The following is a 17,365-nucleotide window of genomic DNA, read 5'->3' on the forward strand; positions in this document are numbered from 1 at the left end:
ATTAAACCCTGACTTTTGCAACATCATGGATGCTACTAGAAGCCATTATGCTTATTTAAGTAAGCCACTCTCAAAAAGGAAAACATCATCTATTTTCTCTGATTTGTAAGTTAATATAGAATACAAAACCATATAGGAACAAAATGGACATTTTATGGTATGATTGCCATTTTGGTACGATTGCAATTATTTTTACTCCTACAAAAATGTGTTCTTCCTACATTTTACTTGATGAACATTATGGTTAGTGGTTAATTAAGGTTGTAAATATAGAGTGGATTAAAATTATATCTTGGGAAAATCATGAAAGAAAGAGGAAGGAGAGGGGAAAAAATTGGATGGTTGTTGGAGAGGGAGGGAAATGTGGTTGTCTTCTTGGAACTGTACCTATGGAATGCATGAAATCTGTTCTCTTCATATATATATATATATATGCATTCAATATATAAATAGATTCACAGATTATATAGTGGCAAATCACCATAGCCAATAAACATTCCTTAACTTCTACTCTTGAAGATTTGTTGAATATAAAAGTTTCCTGGGCTGGTGCTGTGACGCAGCAGCTTAACACCCTGGCCTGAAGTTCCGTCATCCCATATGAGTGCCGGTTCTAGTCCTGGCTGTTCTTCTTCCAATCCAGCTCTCTGTTATGGCCTGGGAAATCAGTAGAATATAGCCCAAGTCCTTGGGCCCCTGCACCTGTGTGGGATTCCTGGAAGAAGCTCTGGCTCTTGGCTTCAGATCAGTGCAGCTCTGGCCATTGTGGCCATCTGGGGAATGAAGCATTGGGTGGAAGACCTCTCTCTCTCTCTGCCACTCCTCTCTTTGTGTAACTCTGACTTTCAAATAAATAAATAAATCTTAAAAAAAATGTTTCCCTGAGCATTCCTCTAAAATGAGACTATGCCCTAGCCTAGTGCTAGGAGCATTGTTATATTATATAGGAGTTTTATTATCTCAGGACAGGACCAAATGCATGTATTTTGATTTTATCACAGATCAACACTCTGGTAAATTACAATAAAAATGAGATTAACAAATACACACAAAATTAATGTCCATATTCTTATGTTAGATTCAACAGAAAAATACCACTCTTTCAGCTTTTTATAAAAATCCAAATGATTATCTCTTAATTTGTCAACTTACTTCATTGACTGACAACATTGAGAGTACTGCCACTATCTGTGCTTGACACTTTGAATAGTGCTGGTTAAGAAAACAATCTACATTTTCCCTGTGCTTCTACCTCTGTACAAGAAGGGAGAAGGAGGGTCATTTGTGTTTCTTCGTCCAATGCTTTTGTACTGCCCTCTGGGTGATGTCACTCTGTTTCTACCTTTTTCCAGGCTTTATCACTTTGATGTATTGAAGGGGACAGGCTAGTGAAGACACAGCGTAGCAGTGCTGACAATTTCCCTTCGTGTTGAGTTTATATTTCTTAAATTTTAAAAGCTAAGGGTGCACTGTTTATGTGTCCTAAAATATTTATACAATGCTTTTATCTGCTTTGTTTACCATCTCATGAATGCAATGTGCAAGTAATTTAATTCAGGGTCAAGTTCATAGAATTTTAATCTTTGTTTCATAGGGAAGGAAGAACTTAAATTGTGGAGAAAAATTCTATATAGATTGTATCTTGGATAGAGAAGGCAGTGAAAATTGGTATGGTAGGTATTGCCTATGAACAATCAATAAAGATAGCATAGTGCAGTTCAGGACCTCACACTCAGCAATACAGAGGTAGAAGCACAGTACTTGGTCTTAGTAGGAACTGGAGGATTTTTTTTTTATTTTTATATACAGAAGGTCAATTTAGTATATATTAAGTAAGGATTTCAATAGTTTTGAGAGAAAGCCGAGCTTCTTTAGGAAGCTCCATCTGCAGAAACAGTTCTATTTCTTGTAAGTTCACATTTCAGTGTGGAGAGATAGATCTCTTTCTTTTTCAATCTAATGAAGGGTCCTTTAAAATGAAGATTTCTGGGGCCATCATTGTGGTACACTGGGTTAAGTTACTGCTTGCAATTCCATTATCCCATATTGGAGCTCTGGTTAGAGTCCAGTTGCTCCACTTCTGCTCCAATTCCCTGCTAATGCACATGAGAAAGCAGCAGATGATGGTCCAGATGCTTGGGTCTTTCCTACCCATGTTGGAGACACGGATGGAGTAGGAACTAACTTCTGGCTACTGCTTGGGCCAGACCCAGCTATTGTACCATTTGTGCAGTGAGTCAATGGATTATCTGCTCTCTCTCTCTCTCTCTCTACCCCCTTTCTACATGTCTCTCTGTTGTTCTGCCTTTCAAATAAGTAAAAAACCCTTAAAAGCACCTTGAGGATTTTGAAAAACTTTTTTTAAAATTAATATCTTCAGGGCTTCAGGGCATAGATGGTTAGCCTAGAGGTTAAAACATCCATGACCCACATAGGAGTACCTGGGTGTGAATCCTGGATCTGCTTTCATTTTTTTTTTTTTTTTTGGACAGGCAGAGTGGACAGTGAGAGAGAGACAAAGAGAAAGGTGTTCCTTTGCCGTTGGTTCACCCTCCAATGGCTGCCGTGGCTGGAGAGCTGGCCTGGAAGAGGGGCAACTGGGACAGAATCCGGCGCCCCAACCGGGACTAGAACCCGGTGTGTCGGCACCGCAGGCAGAGGATTAACCTATTGAGCCATGGCACCGGCCCTGGATCTGCTTTCAATTTCTGTTTCCAGTCAGTGCAGATCCTGGGAGGCAGTGAAAGGCATCAGGTAGTTGGCTTCCTTGCTCTGGATGTTGTCCCCAGCCCAGCCATAGGAGTAATTGAGTAGTGAACCAGCAGATGGGATAGACCTCTGTTAAATAAATAAGTAAGTAAATAAGTAAATAAAAAGCTAACATTTCCAGATTCTGTATTCATAGCTGGTATTGACGTCTATTGCTTTTGGTAGAAACAGACAAGTCTTGCTGTTTTAGGAAAATAGATTGTGAAAAGATATAATTTTTTTTTAGTGAATTAGTAAAGCTAAGCCAAACCCTAAGGATTTCAATAACCAGAGAAACAAAGAATTAAATACAGTACACTTAGCACCTTATAGATTTTTATTAAGGCACTGAGAGGATAAAATAAAGAAGAGTCAACAACATAGGAATAGTAAAACCTTTGATTTTTTCTGAAGACTGAAAATAGCATGCAAAATTAGTATCTTGGTAGTAGATTTCACTTTGATAAGCATATAATCCTGACAAAGGGAAAGTAAGATTGGCAACAAAAGGTTGACATGTCAAGAAGACTAAACAAAGATACGATTTTCTATTTCCTCTATGTAATCTAGACCCTCTGTAGGTCATGAATTTCCAAATCTCTTCTATGTATCATGATGAGAAATATCAATACTCCTTTTTAAAAAAGAATGTTACTTCTACAGTACTCGTGTTTAGTTTTAGATATTACAATGACAGAAAGTGGTGTTGCCATACACCCATTTGTTCTAGTCTACAGTTGGAAGTATAGGAAGGTAGGGTGGGGTGGCACTGTTACAGGCTGAACCGTGTTCTGCCCCATACTCACGAGTTGAAGTTCTGGTGATTGGTAGCTCAGAATGTAGATGGATATTGAGAAAGATTATTCAAAGAGGTGATCAAGGGGATATGAGTCTGAATAGGTAGGATTTAACCTAACATAATTTTTGTTTTATGAAAAGGAGATTAGGATGCAGATACACACAGAGGAAAGTCCAAGTGAAGCCAAGGAAGGAGTCTCAGGAGAAATGCACCTTTCTGAAACCTTGCTCTCAGACTCCCTACATCCAGAGCTGTGAAAAAATGCACTTCCACATTTTAAGCCACATTTTAAGTTTGTTGGTAACCCCAACAAGCCACTAAAAGGATAGTAGGAAAAGCTTATGGAATAATGGAATTAAGAGAATTTTATTTTTTGGTGCTGAAAAAAAACACATGAAATTCAAGTATAGTTTTTATTTTTTAAAGATATTTAAATTCCAAGAATTTTTTCCAAGACTCTCTTATAACATTAAAGACAGATTAGAAGAGGGTGAACAAGTTATACATATGTTAGTAAAAGATGTCTGGATTTTCACTGCTGAATAAAATACCACATCTACAGACAGGCATTTAGCCTAGCAGTTAAGACACCCACATCCCATATCACAATATCTGGCTGTATATGCAGTTCTAGCTCCTGACCCAAACTTCCTGCTAATTTAGACTCCAGGAGGCAGCAGTAAGGCTCAAGTAATTAGATTCCTGCCACCCATTTAGGATACCTGAATTGAGTTTCTGATGCTTGGCTTCAGCCTGGGTCCAACCCAGCCATTGCTGACCATTGGGGTATAAATGATAGCTGGAAATACTCTCTCTCTCTCTCTCTCTCTCTGTCTCTCTCTCTTACTCTCTGTCTCTCTCTCTGTCTCTCTTTCTCCATCCCTGTCTCTCTGATAAAGATAACTATCAAATGCATTTCTACTGAGAAATGAGATTATTGCTTGCCTGGCTTAAGTTCTACCTGATAGTTTCTAGCTGAATATGCAGTAGATTGAATATACACACAGGAGATTATAGGAGGAATGATATGTTGAAGGATCAGCATCTATGTGTATCACCTACTTTTCCCATTTTCTTGTTTTAAATAATGGAGTATGGGGTGGGCATTGTCACAGAATACAAGTAGTGCTTGGAACACCTGCCTCTTAACAGAGAGCCTTGTTCAATTCCTGGCTTATACTGTTCTTTTGATCCAGATTCTTGCCTATGCACTTTAGCAATGCAGTATATACTGGTCCAAGTACTTGGATTTCTGCCACCATGTGGGAGACCTGGATGGAATTCTTGGCTCCTGAATTTAGTCTAGCCCAGTTCCACCCATTGAGCGTATGGGGAGTTAATCAGTGGATGGAAGATTTTTGTCTACCTTGAAACTAAATATATACATAATTATTAAATATAAAATTAGTTGCAGGGCATGTCTCCATAGAATAGCCTGTGTATTCATACCTATTACTGTGTAACAAATTATCTCCAAAACTTAGAGGCTTAAATAGTACATATGTAGCATCTCACAGTTTCTGTGGGTTAGGAGCTGAGGTTGGCTCTGCTCAGGGTCTCTCACAAGTCTTTAAACAAGTTGTCAGCTGCAACTGCAGTCTACTCTGGATTTGCTTGAGGCAGGGTCTGTTTCCAAATGCATTCAGTGATTGTTGGCAAGATTCATTTCCTTATGGACTCTTGAACTGAGAGCCTCATTGCATTGCTGAGTGTTGGCTGAAGGCCATCCTTAGTTTCTTGCCATGCAGATCTCTTTCTAGTGCAGCTCACCACATGGCAGCTGACTTGTCAAAATGAGCAAGTGAGAGTGAAAGAATTTTGGCATGAAGCAAGACACAGTCTTTTGTAACTTAATCTCAGAAATGGCATACCATCATTTTTGCTGTATTCTATTTGCACCATATTTGTTGGAAGATGCTCACTAAATCCGGCCCATTCCAAAGGAAAAGGGAATGCACAAGGGAGCCTGTTAGAAGGCTGCCTAATTTTGGCTTTGTTACCTGTGTTTCTGTAACTTTAAACTAGGGAGATTAGGACCTCATAATATCCAGCATCTGCATTCAAGGTGCTGTATAAGGGCTTGGTTTCAGGGACACTTTGGGAAATAACTCACAGCTTCTAAACATCCTCTTAATGAAGAGGATGATTTTAATAGTGAATTATATTTTTTAAAAAAAAATTATGATAAGATGTCCAAGAATAAAGGACCTGTCCATTGGAATACATAAAGTGACAACCACAACTCAGATATCATCAGAGGACCTTACCTGGAAGACACAGCAGGTGAGCTGACCTCCTACAACAGTTTAGAAACTATCTGTAGAGTGAACAGAAAAGAATCCAGATGAATGGAAGACTAGTTGCTAAGATTTTACATAGAGAAGCTTAAGTCTTTAGAAAAACAGAATGATAGGACACAATGAAATGTGGTATAAGCTAGAATTCTTAATTCTTCTCTGGAATTAACAAATATAACAAATACCTGAGACTGAGTGATTTATAGAAATTCATTTCTCAGAACTCTAGACACTGGGAAGTTCATGATCAAGGTGTTGGCTATTCCTTGTCTGTTGAGGGCCAAGTGCAAGATGGTGCCTTGTTTCTGCACCCTCAAAAGGGAGTGAAGGCTGAGTCCTTACATAGAAAAAGGGACAAAAGGAGGGCAGCACTGTCTAAAATCACAAAGAAAGGTTTCTTTCTTTATCTAAAAGACCAAGAGACAAGGAGAGTTCTTTCATCTCTGAGTTCATGCTCCAAATTCATATAACAATCAGGGCTGAGTTACTGTATGTCAGGGGCCCAAAACTCAGTCAAGGTCTTGCACATGGGTGGCAGATGCTCAAGTACAGGAACCATCACCTGCTCTCTCCAGGGTGTGTGTTAGAAGGAACCAGGAATCAGTAGCTGAGGTTGAATCTCAAATTCGGTTATTCCAATATGGGTACAGGCATCTCAAGCAGCATCTTACGTATTGCACCAGCTCCTAAAGCCATGCTTAAAAGAGTATCAGTGTCTTTCATGAGTGTTCCATTTTTCTGCTATACCCCATATGCCTGGATCCCAGCTATTAATACCATCAACTTCAGAATTAATTCCTGAAATACAAATTTTGGAGAAACATATATATTTAAGCCATAACATTAAGGATATTAAGGTAAGTAGGGATTCCAAAAGCCTTACTACAAATGTAAGACTTTAAGACAATGAGGAACAAAGAAAGATAATTGTCACATTAGCAAAACTGCTTTTCTAAAACAGCCTGGAATGTAGTGAATAGTTTGAAATAGAGAGAGAGTAACAAGGAATGCAAGAAGACTTGATGATGGACAATTTTAGTGATTCAGCAAAATAAGTTGTCAGGTTGAACTTGGGTGTGGAAGATGGGGTGGAAAGAAGTAGAAATACAGAAAATTGGTTCATGAAGTTTGGAAGAAAATAGGAAAAGACAAGACTATTTAGAGGGAATTTTAGGTAAGTTGAAATTTTTAGTACAGCCAGCAGTTGGTTATATTCTGGGGCCTAAAGGGGAGAAGCAGGTAAAAGAATTTGGGTTTAGAGCTCCTAAGAAGCTTATGAAACACTACAGGAAAATGCCTACTCTTCAATTGGACTCATTTAATGCTGAATTGCAGACTATTCTTCAACTTTTAAAACAGGCAAGACTTTTCAGAAAACACTTTATATTTCTAAAGTAAATATTACCTGGCATCCTTTCTCACTCTAAATGCTCTTAATTCTTCATTGCAAAACTATTCCTTTCCTTAAGGAATATCTAATCTCCATAGTGCTCATTCACTTATTCAAAACTGATCAATGAACATTCTGTGCAAGGAAAAGAGCAAAGAGGATGATGAGGAAGTAACAGAGTAGCAGGGAAGAAAGATAATTTTGTCTGTTTGATTCTCTCCCTCATACAATATATTAATTATGGCTTCATATCAGACATTGGTAACAAGCAATGAAAGGAAACCTATGTGTAGCAAGGAGAACTACACCACCATTAACCATAATTTGAGCTTTAGTTTCTATAATGTTTATAATTTATATATAAATATCTATAATCTTACTCTTGAAATATACCAGTTTAACTTAAATTAAATCAAATTAATTTTAAATTAAGTTAAATTGTTCCAGTTGTGATACATTGGGAATTCTTGTTATTCCACAAATTTTACTTAGGCCATAGAGAATCTTGGATAGGTTTGTCCCTTGAAAACGTGCTCGATTATTGATTCTAAACACAATGGATAATTGAGCGGTGGTGCTTGTAGCCTCTACAAGGCAATATTTTTGAAAGACATGCTAGAGGGCTTGCTTTGGGGTGCAGCTAGTTAAGCCACCACCACCTGTGAGGCAAGAATACCATATCAGAGTAAGAGTTCCAATTCCTACCTTCTCCACTACCCTTTCAGCTCCCTGAAGGTGTGCCTGGGATAGCTGTACTTTGTGTCACAATTGAGACCCACAACTCTCAAATGTGAGGCATGGCCAAAGCCCTGAAGATTCAAGATATACTTACTAGGTAGGATCCTGACATTGTTGACTTTTTCTAGTTATATTTAGTTTTCTGTTTTTAAATGTAAGTTCTGTATTTAAAATAATTTTAACTACTTCATTATATCCATTCCAGCAGTTGATATTTCGTGTGTGGTAAGAGATAAGGGTTTAAAAATATGCTTCTGTACTCTGCATGTAGATTCCATTTTTCTTCAATATCATTTATTGAAGAGCCTGTTCTGTCTGCATTGTCTGATCTTATAAGCCTTGTCTAAACAAGATTGGAGTTGGTGAACTCAAGAGGCTTCCATAGCCTTGGCAGCTCATGACAAGAGCCTTGGTTGATTACTGATGTCATAAATAAGAGTGTCAATTGTTAAACCAACAACAGGAGTCACTGTGCACTTACTCCCCATGTAGGATCTCTGTCCTTAATGTGTTGTACTATGTGAATCAATGGTATAACTAGTAATCAAACAGTGCTTTATACTTTGTTTCTGTGTGGGTATGAACTGTTGAAATCTTTACTTAGTATATACTAAGTGGCTCTTCTGTATATAAAGATAATTGAAAATGAATCTTGATGAAGAATGGGATGAGAGAGGGAGTGGAAGATGAGATGGTTGTGGGTGGGAGGGAAGTTATGGGGTGGGGAATTGCTATAATACAAAAGTTGTACTTTGGAAATTTATATTTATTAAATAAAAGTTTTAAAAAAACCTTATCAGAGGAACAAATGACCAAAAATGTGTGAACTTATTTCCGGTCTTTCTATTCATTTTGGTTAGTCTACATGTCTTTTAAATGCCAGTAACACAGTGTTTTCACCACTGCACCTTGTAGTGTATTTTTAAGTCATACACTGTGATGCCTCCAACTTTGCTCATTTTGCTCAAGATTGCCATGGCTATTTAGGGTCTTTCATAGTGCCATATGATTTTGGGGTTTTGCTATCTATATAATTCCATTAGGATTTTGATAGTGATTGCATTGAATCTGTAGGTCACTTTGAGTAGCATGATTTTTTTAACAATACTAATCCTTCAAATCAATGGATAGAGGATGACTTTCCATTTATTTTTATTATTTAGCTTTCAAATTCAATGGTTTTTTTTAAAGATTATTTGTTTATTTGACAGATAGAGTTATAGACAGTGAGAGAGACAGAAAGGTCTTCCTTCCATTGGTTCACTTCCCAAATGACCGCTATGGCCAGTGCTGCATCGATCCGAAGCCAAGAGCCAGGAGCTTCTTCCTGGTCTCCCATGGGAATGCAAGGGCCCAACCACTCGGCCATAGCAGAGAGCTGGACTAGATAAAGAGCAACTGGGACTAGAACCAGCACACATATGGAATGCTGGCACCACAGGTGGAAGATTAACCCAGAGCGCCACAGCATCGGCCCCAATACTCAATGTTTTATAATATGTAATGTATAAGCCTTTCACCTTTTGCGATAAGTTTACCTCTAAGTATGTTATTCTTTTTGTGGCTATTGTAAATGCGGTTGTGTTTTACTTTTCTTATCAGGAACACAAAAGATAATATGTTGGTGAGGATGTGGACAAAAGGGAACCTTTGTACACTGTTGATGGAAATGTAAATTGGTGTACTCTTGGAAAACAGTATGGACATTCTTAGCAATTAAAAATAGCTATTGGAAATATAATCAAGAGAAATGAAATTTAAACCTGGAAGAGATATCTGTATTCCTTTTTTAATGCAGCATTATTCTCAATAACTAAGATATGCAAACAACCTAAATGTAGATTAATAGAGAATGGGTAAACAAAACATGTTTATATAAACTTATACATTATTCAATTATCCTTAAAAAAGAAGGCAACCATAACACTTATGACAACATGGATGAACACAAGAAATATGCTAAGTGAGTAGATAAAATACAGAGAGACAGGCAGAATCTAAAACAATCAAACATATAGAAGTATAAGAGTAAAATGGTTAGGGTGCTGGTTGCCAGGATTAAAGATTGTCAGTGCAAAAAATAAAAGAAAAAGAAAAACTCTTCTGTAAGCTGTAAATGTGAATAGGACTTTGCAATTTTTTCAACACGAAACTAAATACATATGCCAGCAAAACTCCAGTCATCTTTCACTAATCCCTCTTTTATTTCTCTATATTCATTTTTATTTTAACATTCACTGAAACACATCAAATTCACTATATCGAATAAGTAAAAACACATAGGATGGTGACTAAGACAGTTTATAAATTAAATAATAAAAAACAAGTTTGTTTCCCATTCCTACTTACCATTACCATGAATAGGATTCATTATGAGAAAAAAATAATTCATAATAAGTGTCAGATAATAGGTTTTCAAGTAAGGTTTACCTTAAGGCGGAATTATGTTCCCATTAAGACAGTTGTTTTTTTGCTCTTCTGTTTACAATACTGTTCCTTTTTCTTTACTTTGCTTTTCTTTTTCTGCCTTTGAAAGACTGACAAATGACCATAATAGCTGTTTTCCTTGGGCAGTGAGCAGTGAGTGAATGTTGAACTCCCTGTGGACAAAGCATTTTGATGCAAATTTCACCAGAAAAAGAAACAGTACTGTTGATTTTTGCAGAACCACTGTACCTCAAAGTAGGCAATGCTTCACTGCTTCTTATCCTGAGGCTGAGTATTAACTACACTATTGAACAGCAAGTGCTTATCATCCTGACCATTCAAACCACATAAATCTCTGGCAAGAGACAATGTCCCTCCAGGGAACTTAGCTAGTACACAAAATGTCAAAAAAAATAATAGAAAAAAAACCCACTATATTTATGGTTCACAGATCTGCAAAAGCAAGGATTATTTACAATTATTACAAAAATATTTATATTGCTATCATATGCAAAAGAAATTTATTTTCAAGGAAGTATCATTTTTCTGGTAGAAAGTAATAAATTTCTTTAAATAAAAGTATTTCAACCATACAAATAGAAACATTATATAATACTGTATTTATTATACTCACTGTTGTTTTTTGGTTGAACTAACAAATTATTCCTGGGTACCTACCAGGCATACAGTAAACTCTGAAGTGGCCAAAGGAATCCAAGATGAGATTGGCTTGTACTCTCTAGGACTGCAGTGTCCCTGACTCTGATAATATTTCCTAAGACTGGGAGGTTTTGAAAGATTGGGAAGATTAGATTTGCATTTTTCAGTTACACTGCAGTAGAACCCAACCAATGAGTGTTTTGAGCTAGACAAAGCTATTATATATATATATATATATATATGTATCTTATTTTATTTAAAGACTACAAACTTCATGCATTTAATATTTTAATATATACGTATTTGGGAACATGGTGATTCTTCCCTCCCTACCTCCCTGGCACCCATACTCTCACTCTTCTCCCTCCCTTCCCATTCTTATTTTTTAAAAAGATCAATTTCAGTTAATTTTGTACCCATAAAATTAACCTTTCACTAACTAGAGGGTTCACTGAATAGTATAAAGAAAAAAAGAACAAAATCAAACAAACAAACAAGAAAAACATTGTTCCTCAACAGTCAAAACAAGGGCTGCTCAAAATCATTGCATCTTAAGGTATCAGTTTTGCTCCTATAGATTACCTTTTAGGTAGTCTATTAGTTACCACAGATCAGAGAGACCATATGGTATTTGACTTTTTGTGACTGGCTTATTTAACCAAGTATGATGGTTTACAGTTGCATTCATTTTGTTGCAAATGACAGGATTTCATTTTTTACTGCTGTGTAGTATTCCATAATGCATATATAACATAATTTCATTATCTAGGCGTCAGTTGATGGGCATCTGGGTTGATTCCATATCAGCTATTTTAAATTGAGCTAAAATGAAAATGGAGGTACAGATAACTCTTTCATTTGCTGATTTCATTTCCTTTAGATGAATTCTGAGGAGTGGGATGGCTGGGTCATATTTTAGGTCTATATTCATCTTTCTTACATATCTCCATAGTGTCTTCCACAGTGGCTGTACCAGTTTACATTGCCACCAATAGTGGATTAGGGTACTCTTCAACCCACATCCTCACCAGCATTTGTTGTTGTTGCTTTCTGTATGAGAGTCATTCTCTCATACAGGGTGAGGTGAAAACTCATTGTAGTTTTGATCTGCATTTCCCTGATAGCTAGTAATCTTGAACATTTTTTCTTGTGTCCATTGGCCAGATGAATTTCCTATCTTGAGAAGTGTCTGTTTAGATCCTTTGCCCATTTCTTTCTTTCCTTTTTTTTTTTTTTTTTTTTTTTTTTGACAGGCAGAGTGGACAGTGAGAGAGAGGGACAGAGAGAAAGGTCTTCCTTTGCCGTTGGTTCACCCTCCAATGGCCGCCACGGCCCGCGCGCTGCAGCCAGCGCACCACGCTGATCCGAAGGCAGGAGCCAGGTACTTATCCTGATCTCCCATGGGGTGCAGGGCCCAAGCACTTGGGCCATCCTCCACTGCACTCCCTGACCACAGCAGAGAGCTGGCCTGGAAGAGGGGCAACCGGGACAGAATCCGGCGCCCCGACCGGGACTAGAACCCGGTGTGCCGGCGCCGCAAGGCAGAGGATTAGCCTGGTGAGCTGCGGCGCCGGCCTGCCCATTTCTTAACAAGGTTGTACAAAATTATTTTTCTTGCTAAATAATTGTTCTGTGACTTTGTATTCATTTTTTACTAACATTTATGAAAAAAGAAATAAAACAATATATATGGGAAAAACGTTTTAAGAGTACAAAAATTATAGAATGAAAAATAAATTTTCCTTGTGTCATTCCTCCTATTCTATGATGATATCTTCATCTTGTTTGTAGAAATGTTCACGGTGGGTTGGTAGGGAAGGTGTGGACATGCAGCACGAACATGGACAAAGCACCAAATCCCAATTGCTGAAAGCGTGAAAAAATGCCAGCTTTTGAAAGTGAAGTGAGATGAAATTACAGCAACTGGTGCCACTGCTGTTGTAGCCAGAGGGAGCGCTTGGTGTGAGTCCAGCCTGGAGTCCTAAGGGGGATAGGGTACCTGCTGACCCAGTGCAAAAAAGGGGCATAGTTTTCTCTCAGAAACCCCCAAAATGGTACACAGTAACTGGCTGAGAGAGGGCGAACATTGTTTTGGGCATAAGCAGCAGCTGTGGAAGGTCTTGTGTGTTCACCCAGCAACTAGTGGGGTCAAGATATCATATTGTCAGCGGTAGTGGCAACAGCAACTCCAGTGCGTGCACCAGGCAACCTGCCGGGAGAAAGCAACATTGTGAAATGAGTTGGGGCTGCAGCCTGTGCCTCTTGTGCACCTGCGTGATCCAAAGATTGTACCAGATGGAAAAATCTATATTCTACAGGTACCCGGATAGGGCTGTAAAGTGCCTCCAGCCCCTCAATATATCTGGGGCTCAAATTGCCTAGGCAGATACCCACAGGCAGCTGGCTCTGGGGACATATCTGCATGTCCATGGATGGGACAGGCAAGCAGGGTGGAAGAGATCCTCTGCACCCCGTGACTGGAAGTCCAGTGTACTGAGACTGCAACAACTCTGCAAGAGAGAGTACAGGGTGTAGCTAGATCTTTTTTTTTTTTTTTTAAACAGTCAGAGTTAGACAGTGAGAGAGACAGAGAGAAAGGTCTTCCTTCCATTGGTTCACCCCCAAAAGGGCCGCTACAGCCAGTGAGCTGTGCGATCCGAAGCTAGGAGCCAGGTGCTTCCTCCTCTTGGTCTCCCATGTGATTGCGGGATCCAAGCACTTGGGCCATCCTCAACTGCCTTCCTTCCCAGGCCACTGCAGAGAGCTGGACTGAAAAAGGAGCAACCGGGACTAGGACCTGGTGCCCCAACTGGGACTAGAACAGAGGATTAGCAGACGATTAGCCTAGTGAGCTGTGGCAACGGCCAGGGTATAGGTAGATCTTTGGGCAATCAATGTGAGTTTCTCCACATGCTCAGAGCTCCCAGATTGCCTGTGGAGGATATGATACATCACATTAAAAAACTGAAGAGCAAAAATCATATGGTTATTTCAATAGATGCAGAGAAAGCATTTGATAAAATGCAATATCCTGTCATGATAAAATCTTCAAGCAAATTGGGTTAGAAGGAACATTCCTCAACACAATCAAAGCAATATACAACAAAACCTCAGCCAGTGTCTAAGTGAATGGGAAAAGTTTGAAGCATTCCCATTAAGATCCACATCCAGACAAGGATGCCAACTCTCTCTCTATGCTAAAAATTAGAAATCATTCAAGAAAGACATAGAAGAAGACACAAAAATGGAAAATCTTTCATGTTTGTGGATTGGAAGAATTAATATCATCAAAATGTACAAACTAATGAAAACAATTTACAGATTCCATGACATCTCAAACAAAATACCAAGGACATGCTACTCAAATAAAGAAAAAAAATGCAAAAATTCCTAGGGAAACACAACAGACCTCAAATAGCTAAAGCAATTTTATACAACATAAACAAAGCCAGTGGCATCATAATACCATATTTTAAGACATTATAGGGCAGTTATAAAAAACAGCCTGGTAATGCCAAAAATAGATCTGTAGACCAATGGAACTGAATAGAAACTCTAGAAATCAATCCGCACATCTACTACCAATTTATTTGGAAAAAGGAATTAACATCAATCTCTGGAACAAGGACGGTCTCTTCAACAGATGGTGCTGGAATAAATGGACTTCTAGCTGAAGAAGTATGAAACAACACCTCTACCTTACATATTAGACAAAAATCCACTCCAAATGTAGCAAGGACCTTGATCTACCATCAAATTATTAGAGAATGTAGGAGAAAGTCTGCATGACATTAACATAGACAAAGACTTATTGGAAAAGACCCCAGAATCTCATATAATCAAAGACTAAAATTGAAAATTGAGATTACATCAAGCTGAGAAGCTTCTGCACTGCAAAATAGACACTCAACAAAGAGAAGGGGCAACTGAGTGGCAGAAAATATTCTCAAACTATGCCACTGACAAAGGATTAATATCCAAAATCTACAAAAAGCTCAAGAAACTCAACAGCAACAAAACAAACAATCTAGTTCAGAAATGGGCAAAGGACTTAAGAGGCATTTTTCAAAAGAAAAAAATCAAATGGCAAACAGATACATGAAAAAATGCTCAGGATCACTAGCCATCAGGGAAATGCAAGTCAAAAACCACAATGAGGTTTCACCTCACAGAAAATTACAATGTTCTCATACAGAATTCAATAAACAATAAGTGCAGTTAAAGATGTGGGGAAAAGATTCCCCCAATCTAGTGTTGGTGTGAAAGTAAACTGGTACAGTCATTGTGGAAGACAGTATGGAGATACCTCGGAAATCTCAAAATAGATCTGCCATATGACCCAACAGTTTCACTCCTGGGAATTTACCCAAAGAAAATGAAATCAGCAGATGAAAGACTTTTCTGTACCCTCATGTTTTTTGCATCTCATTTCACTATAGCTACGATATGCAATAGACCAGATGTACATCAGCTAATGACTAGATTATGCTATGTATACACTATGGAATATTACTTAGCAGTAAACAAAAATATAATCCTGTCCTTTGCAAAAAAGTGGATGTAACTGGAAACTATTATACTTAAATAACCAATCCCAAAAAGATAAATACTATGTGGTCTCTTTGATCTGTGGTAACTAATAAACTACTTAAAATGTAATATATGATAGTGAAATTGACATTTTTACATTTGATGATCATTTACAGCACTTGTCTCTTCATATTATTTGTTGAACTCTTTACTAAGTGTAGGGTTAATCTTATGAGTATAAAGTAAACTGAAAATCGGTCTTTGTAAAAATTAAAAGTGGGAATAGGAGAGGGAGGAGGAAAAAGTGGGAGCATGGGTGGGGGTAGAGGGTAGGGTGGGAAGTATCGCTATGTTTCTAAATTAGTATGTAATAAATATATGGCATTGGTATACCTTAAATAAATTTTATTTTTAAAAAGAAGTCACCTTCATGTATACCAGCGCATACACACAAACAAATGAGGGTACCTCAAGTAGTCATGGAAAATGAAGTTAAAAGATAAATCTATTATGAAACAATGTTTAGTCTCATGGATAAGACTCATACAGGATTATCTGAGTTCAATATCCGGTTCTGTCTCCTTACTACAGCTTTAAGCAATTGCAGACTAGCAGTCAGTCGAAACAGCCCAAGTAGTTGGGTCCATTCTACCACAGTGTGAGATTTGGTTTGAGTTCCTGACTTCCAACCTTGGCCCAATTCAGTTCCAGTTGTTGCAAATACTTGAGGAGTGAACCTGTGGAAGGGAGCTCTGCCTGCCTTTGCCTCTCTATCTCTCTGTCTTTCTGTCTCTCTCTCTCTCTCTCTCTCTCTCCTTATCTCTCTATATATGTGTATGTGTGTGTGGGGTGTACTCAAGTTCATTTAAAAATTATTTTGTTGAAAAACATTTTGAAATACATACATATTATTAATAGAAATTTTCATATTTTAAGGCTATCTGAGTATGTGTGCATTTGTGTGTGGGAAGTACCAGTGTATAAAAATACATATTTAGATGAAATTTATTAGATGATTCAAAACAACACCTTGACATTTTAGAAAACAGCAGAAGGAGGAAGGGCACACTTAGCTTTCCTCTGCCCTTTCTGCAGAAGCAGGTCACCTAAGTTAGGAAGGCTTTTCTGTCCTTCCCTGAAGCAGGTCATGAGACCTTCAGTAAGAGGCAAACTCCCCTTATCTGTCCCAGCTCTGAAGACACAGGATCACAGAGAAGAAGCCACACAGAGGTCTTGTTCTATTTCCTCTATTAAATGGTGTGCATTTTATCCTGCCATATTTTCCCATGACTATCCACTTCATCAAAACTAGCATGAAAAGTATACACCATTTATTTTGGTGTGTATTACCTTAAGAAAACTCCCATAGAAGAAAACATTAAATACAGGGTACATGCTTTACTTTTGTTATTCTGTCTCTTGCTATAGAGCCTCAGCCATAAACTTAGTGTCAGTGATGAAAATATTGTTCTCCTCACCTACATATGACTATTTATCCAAATAATGTAACAGGTTAACAAAACACCATTTCTAAAGTTTTATTTATTTATCTATTTTTATTTGAAATTGAGGCAGGGCAACAGAAAGATGGAGGAGGATAGGGATAAGAAGTGGGAGAGAGATATCCCATCTGCTGGTTTGCCCCCTAATGGCCGAAACTGTTGGGATTAAGCCCAATGACAGCCAGGAACCTGGAACTCCATCCAGGTCTCCCAAGTAGGTGTCAGGGTCACAGGTAATTGTGCCATCACCTGTTGCCTCACAGGGTATACATTA

Source organism: Oryctolagus cuniculus, chromosome 4, assembly GCF_964237555.1.
Source record: "Oryctolagus cuniculus chromosome 4, mOryCun1.1, whole genome shotgun sequence".
In the NCBI taxonomy this organism is placed as follows: domain Eukaryota; kingdom Metazoa; phylum Chordata; class Mammalia; order Lagomorpha; family Leporidae; genus Oryctolagus; species Oryctolagus cuniculus.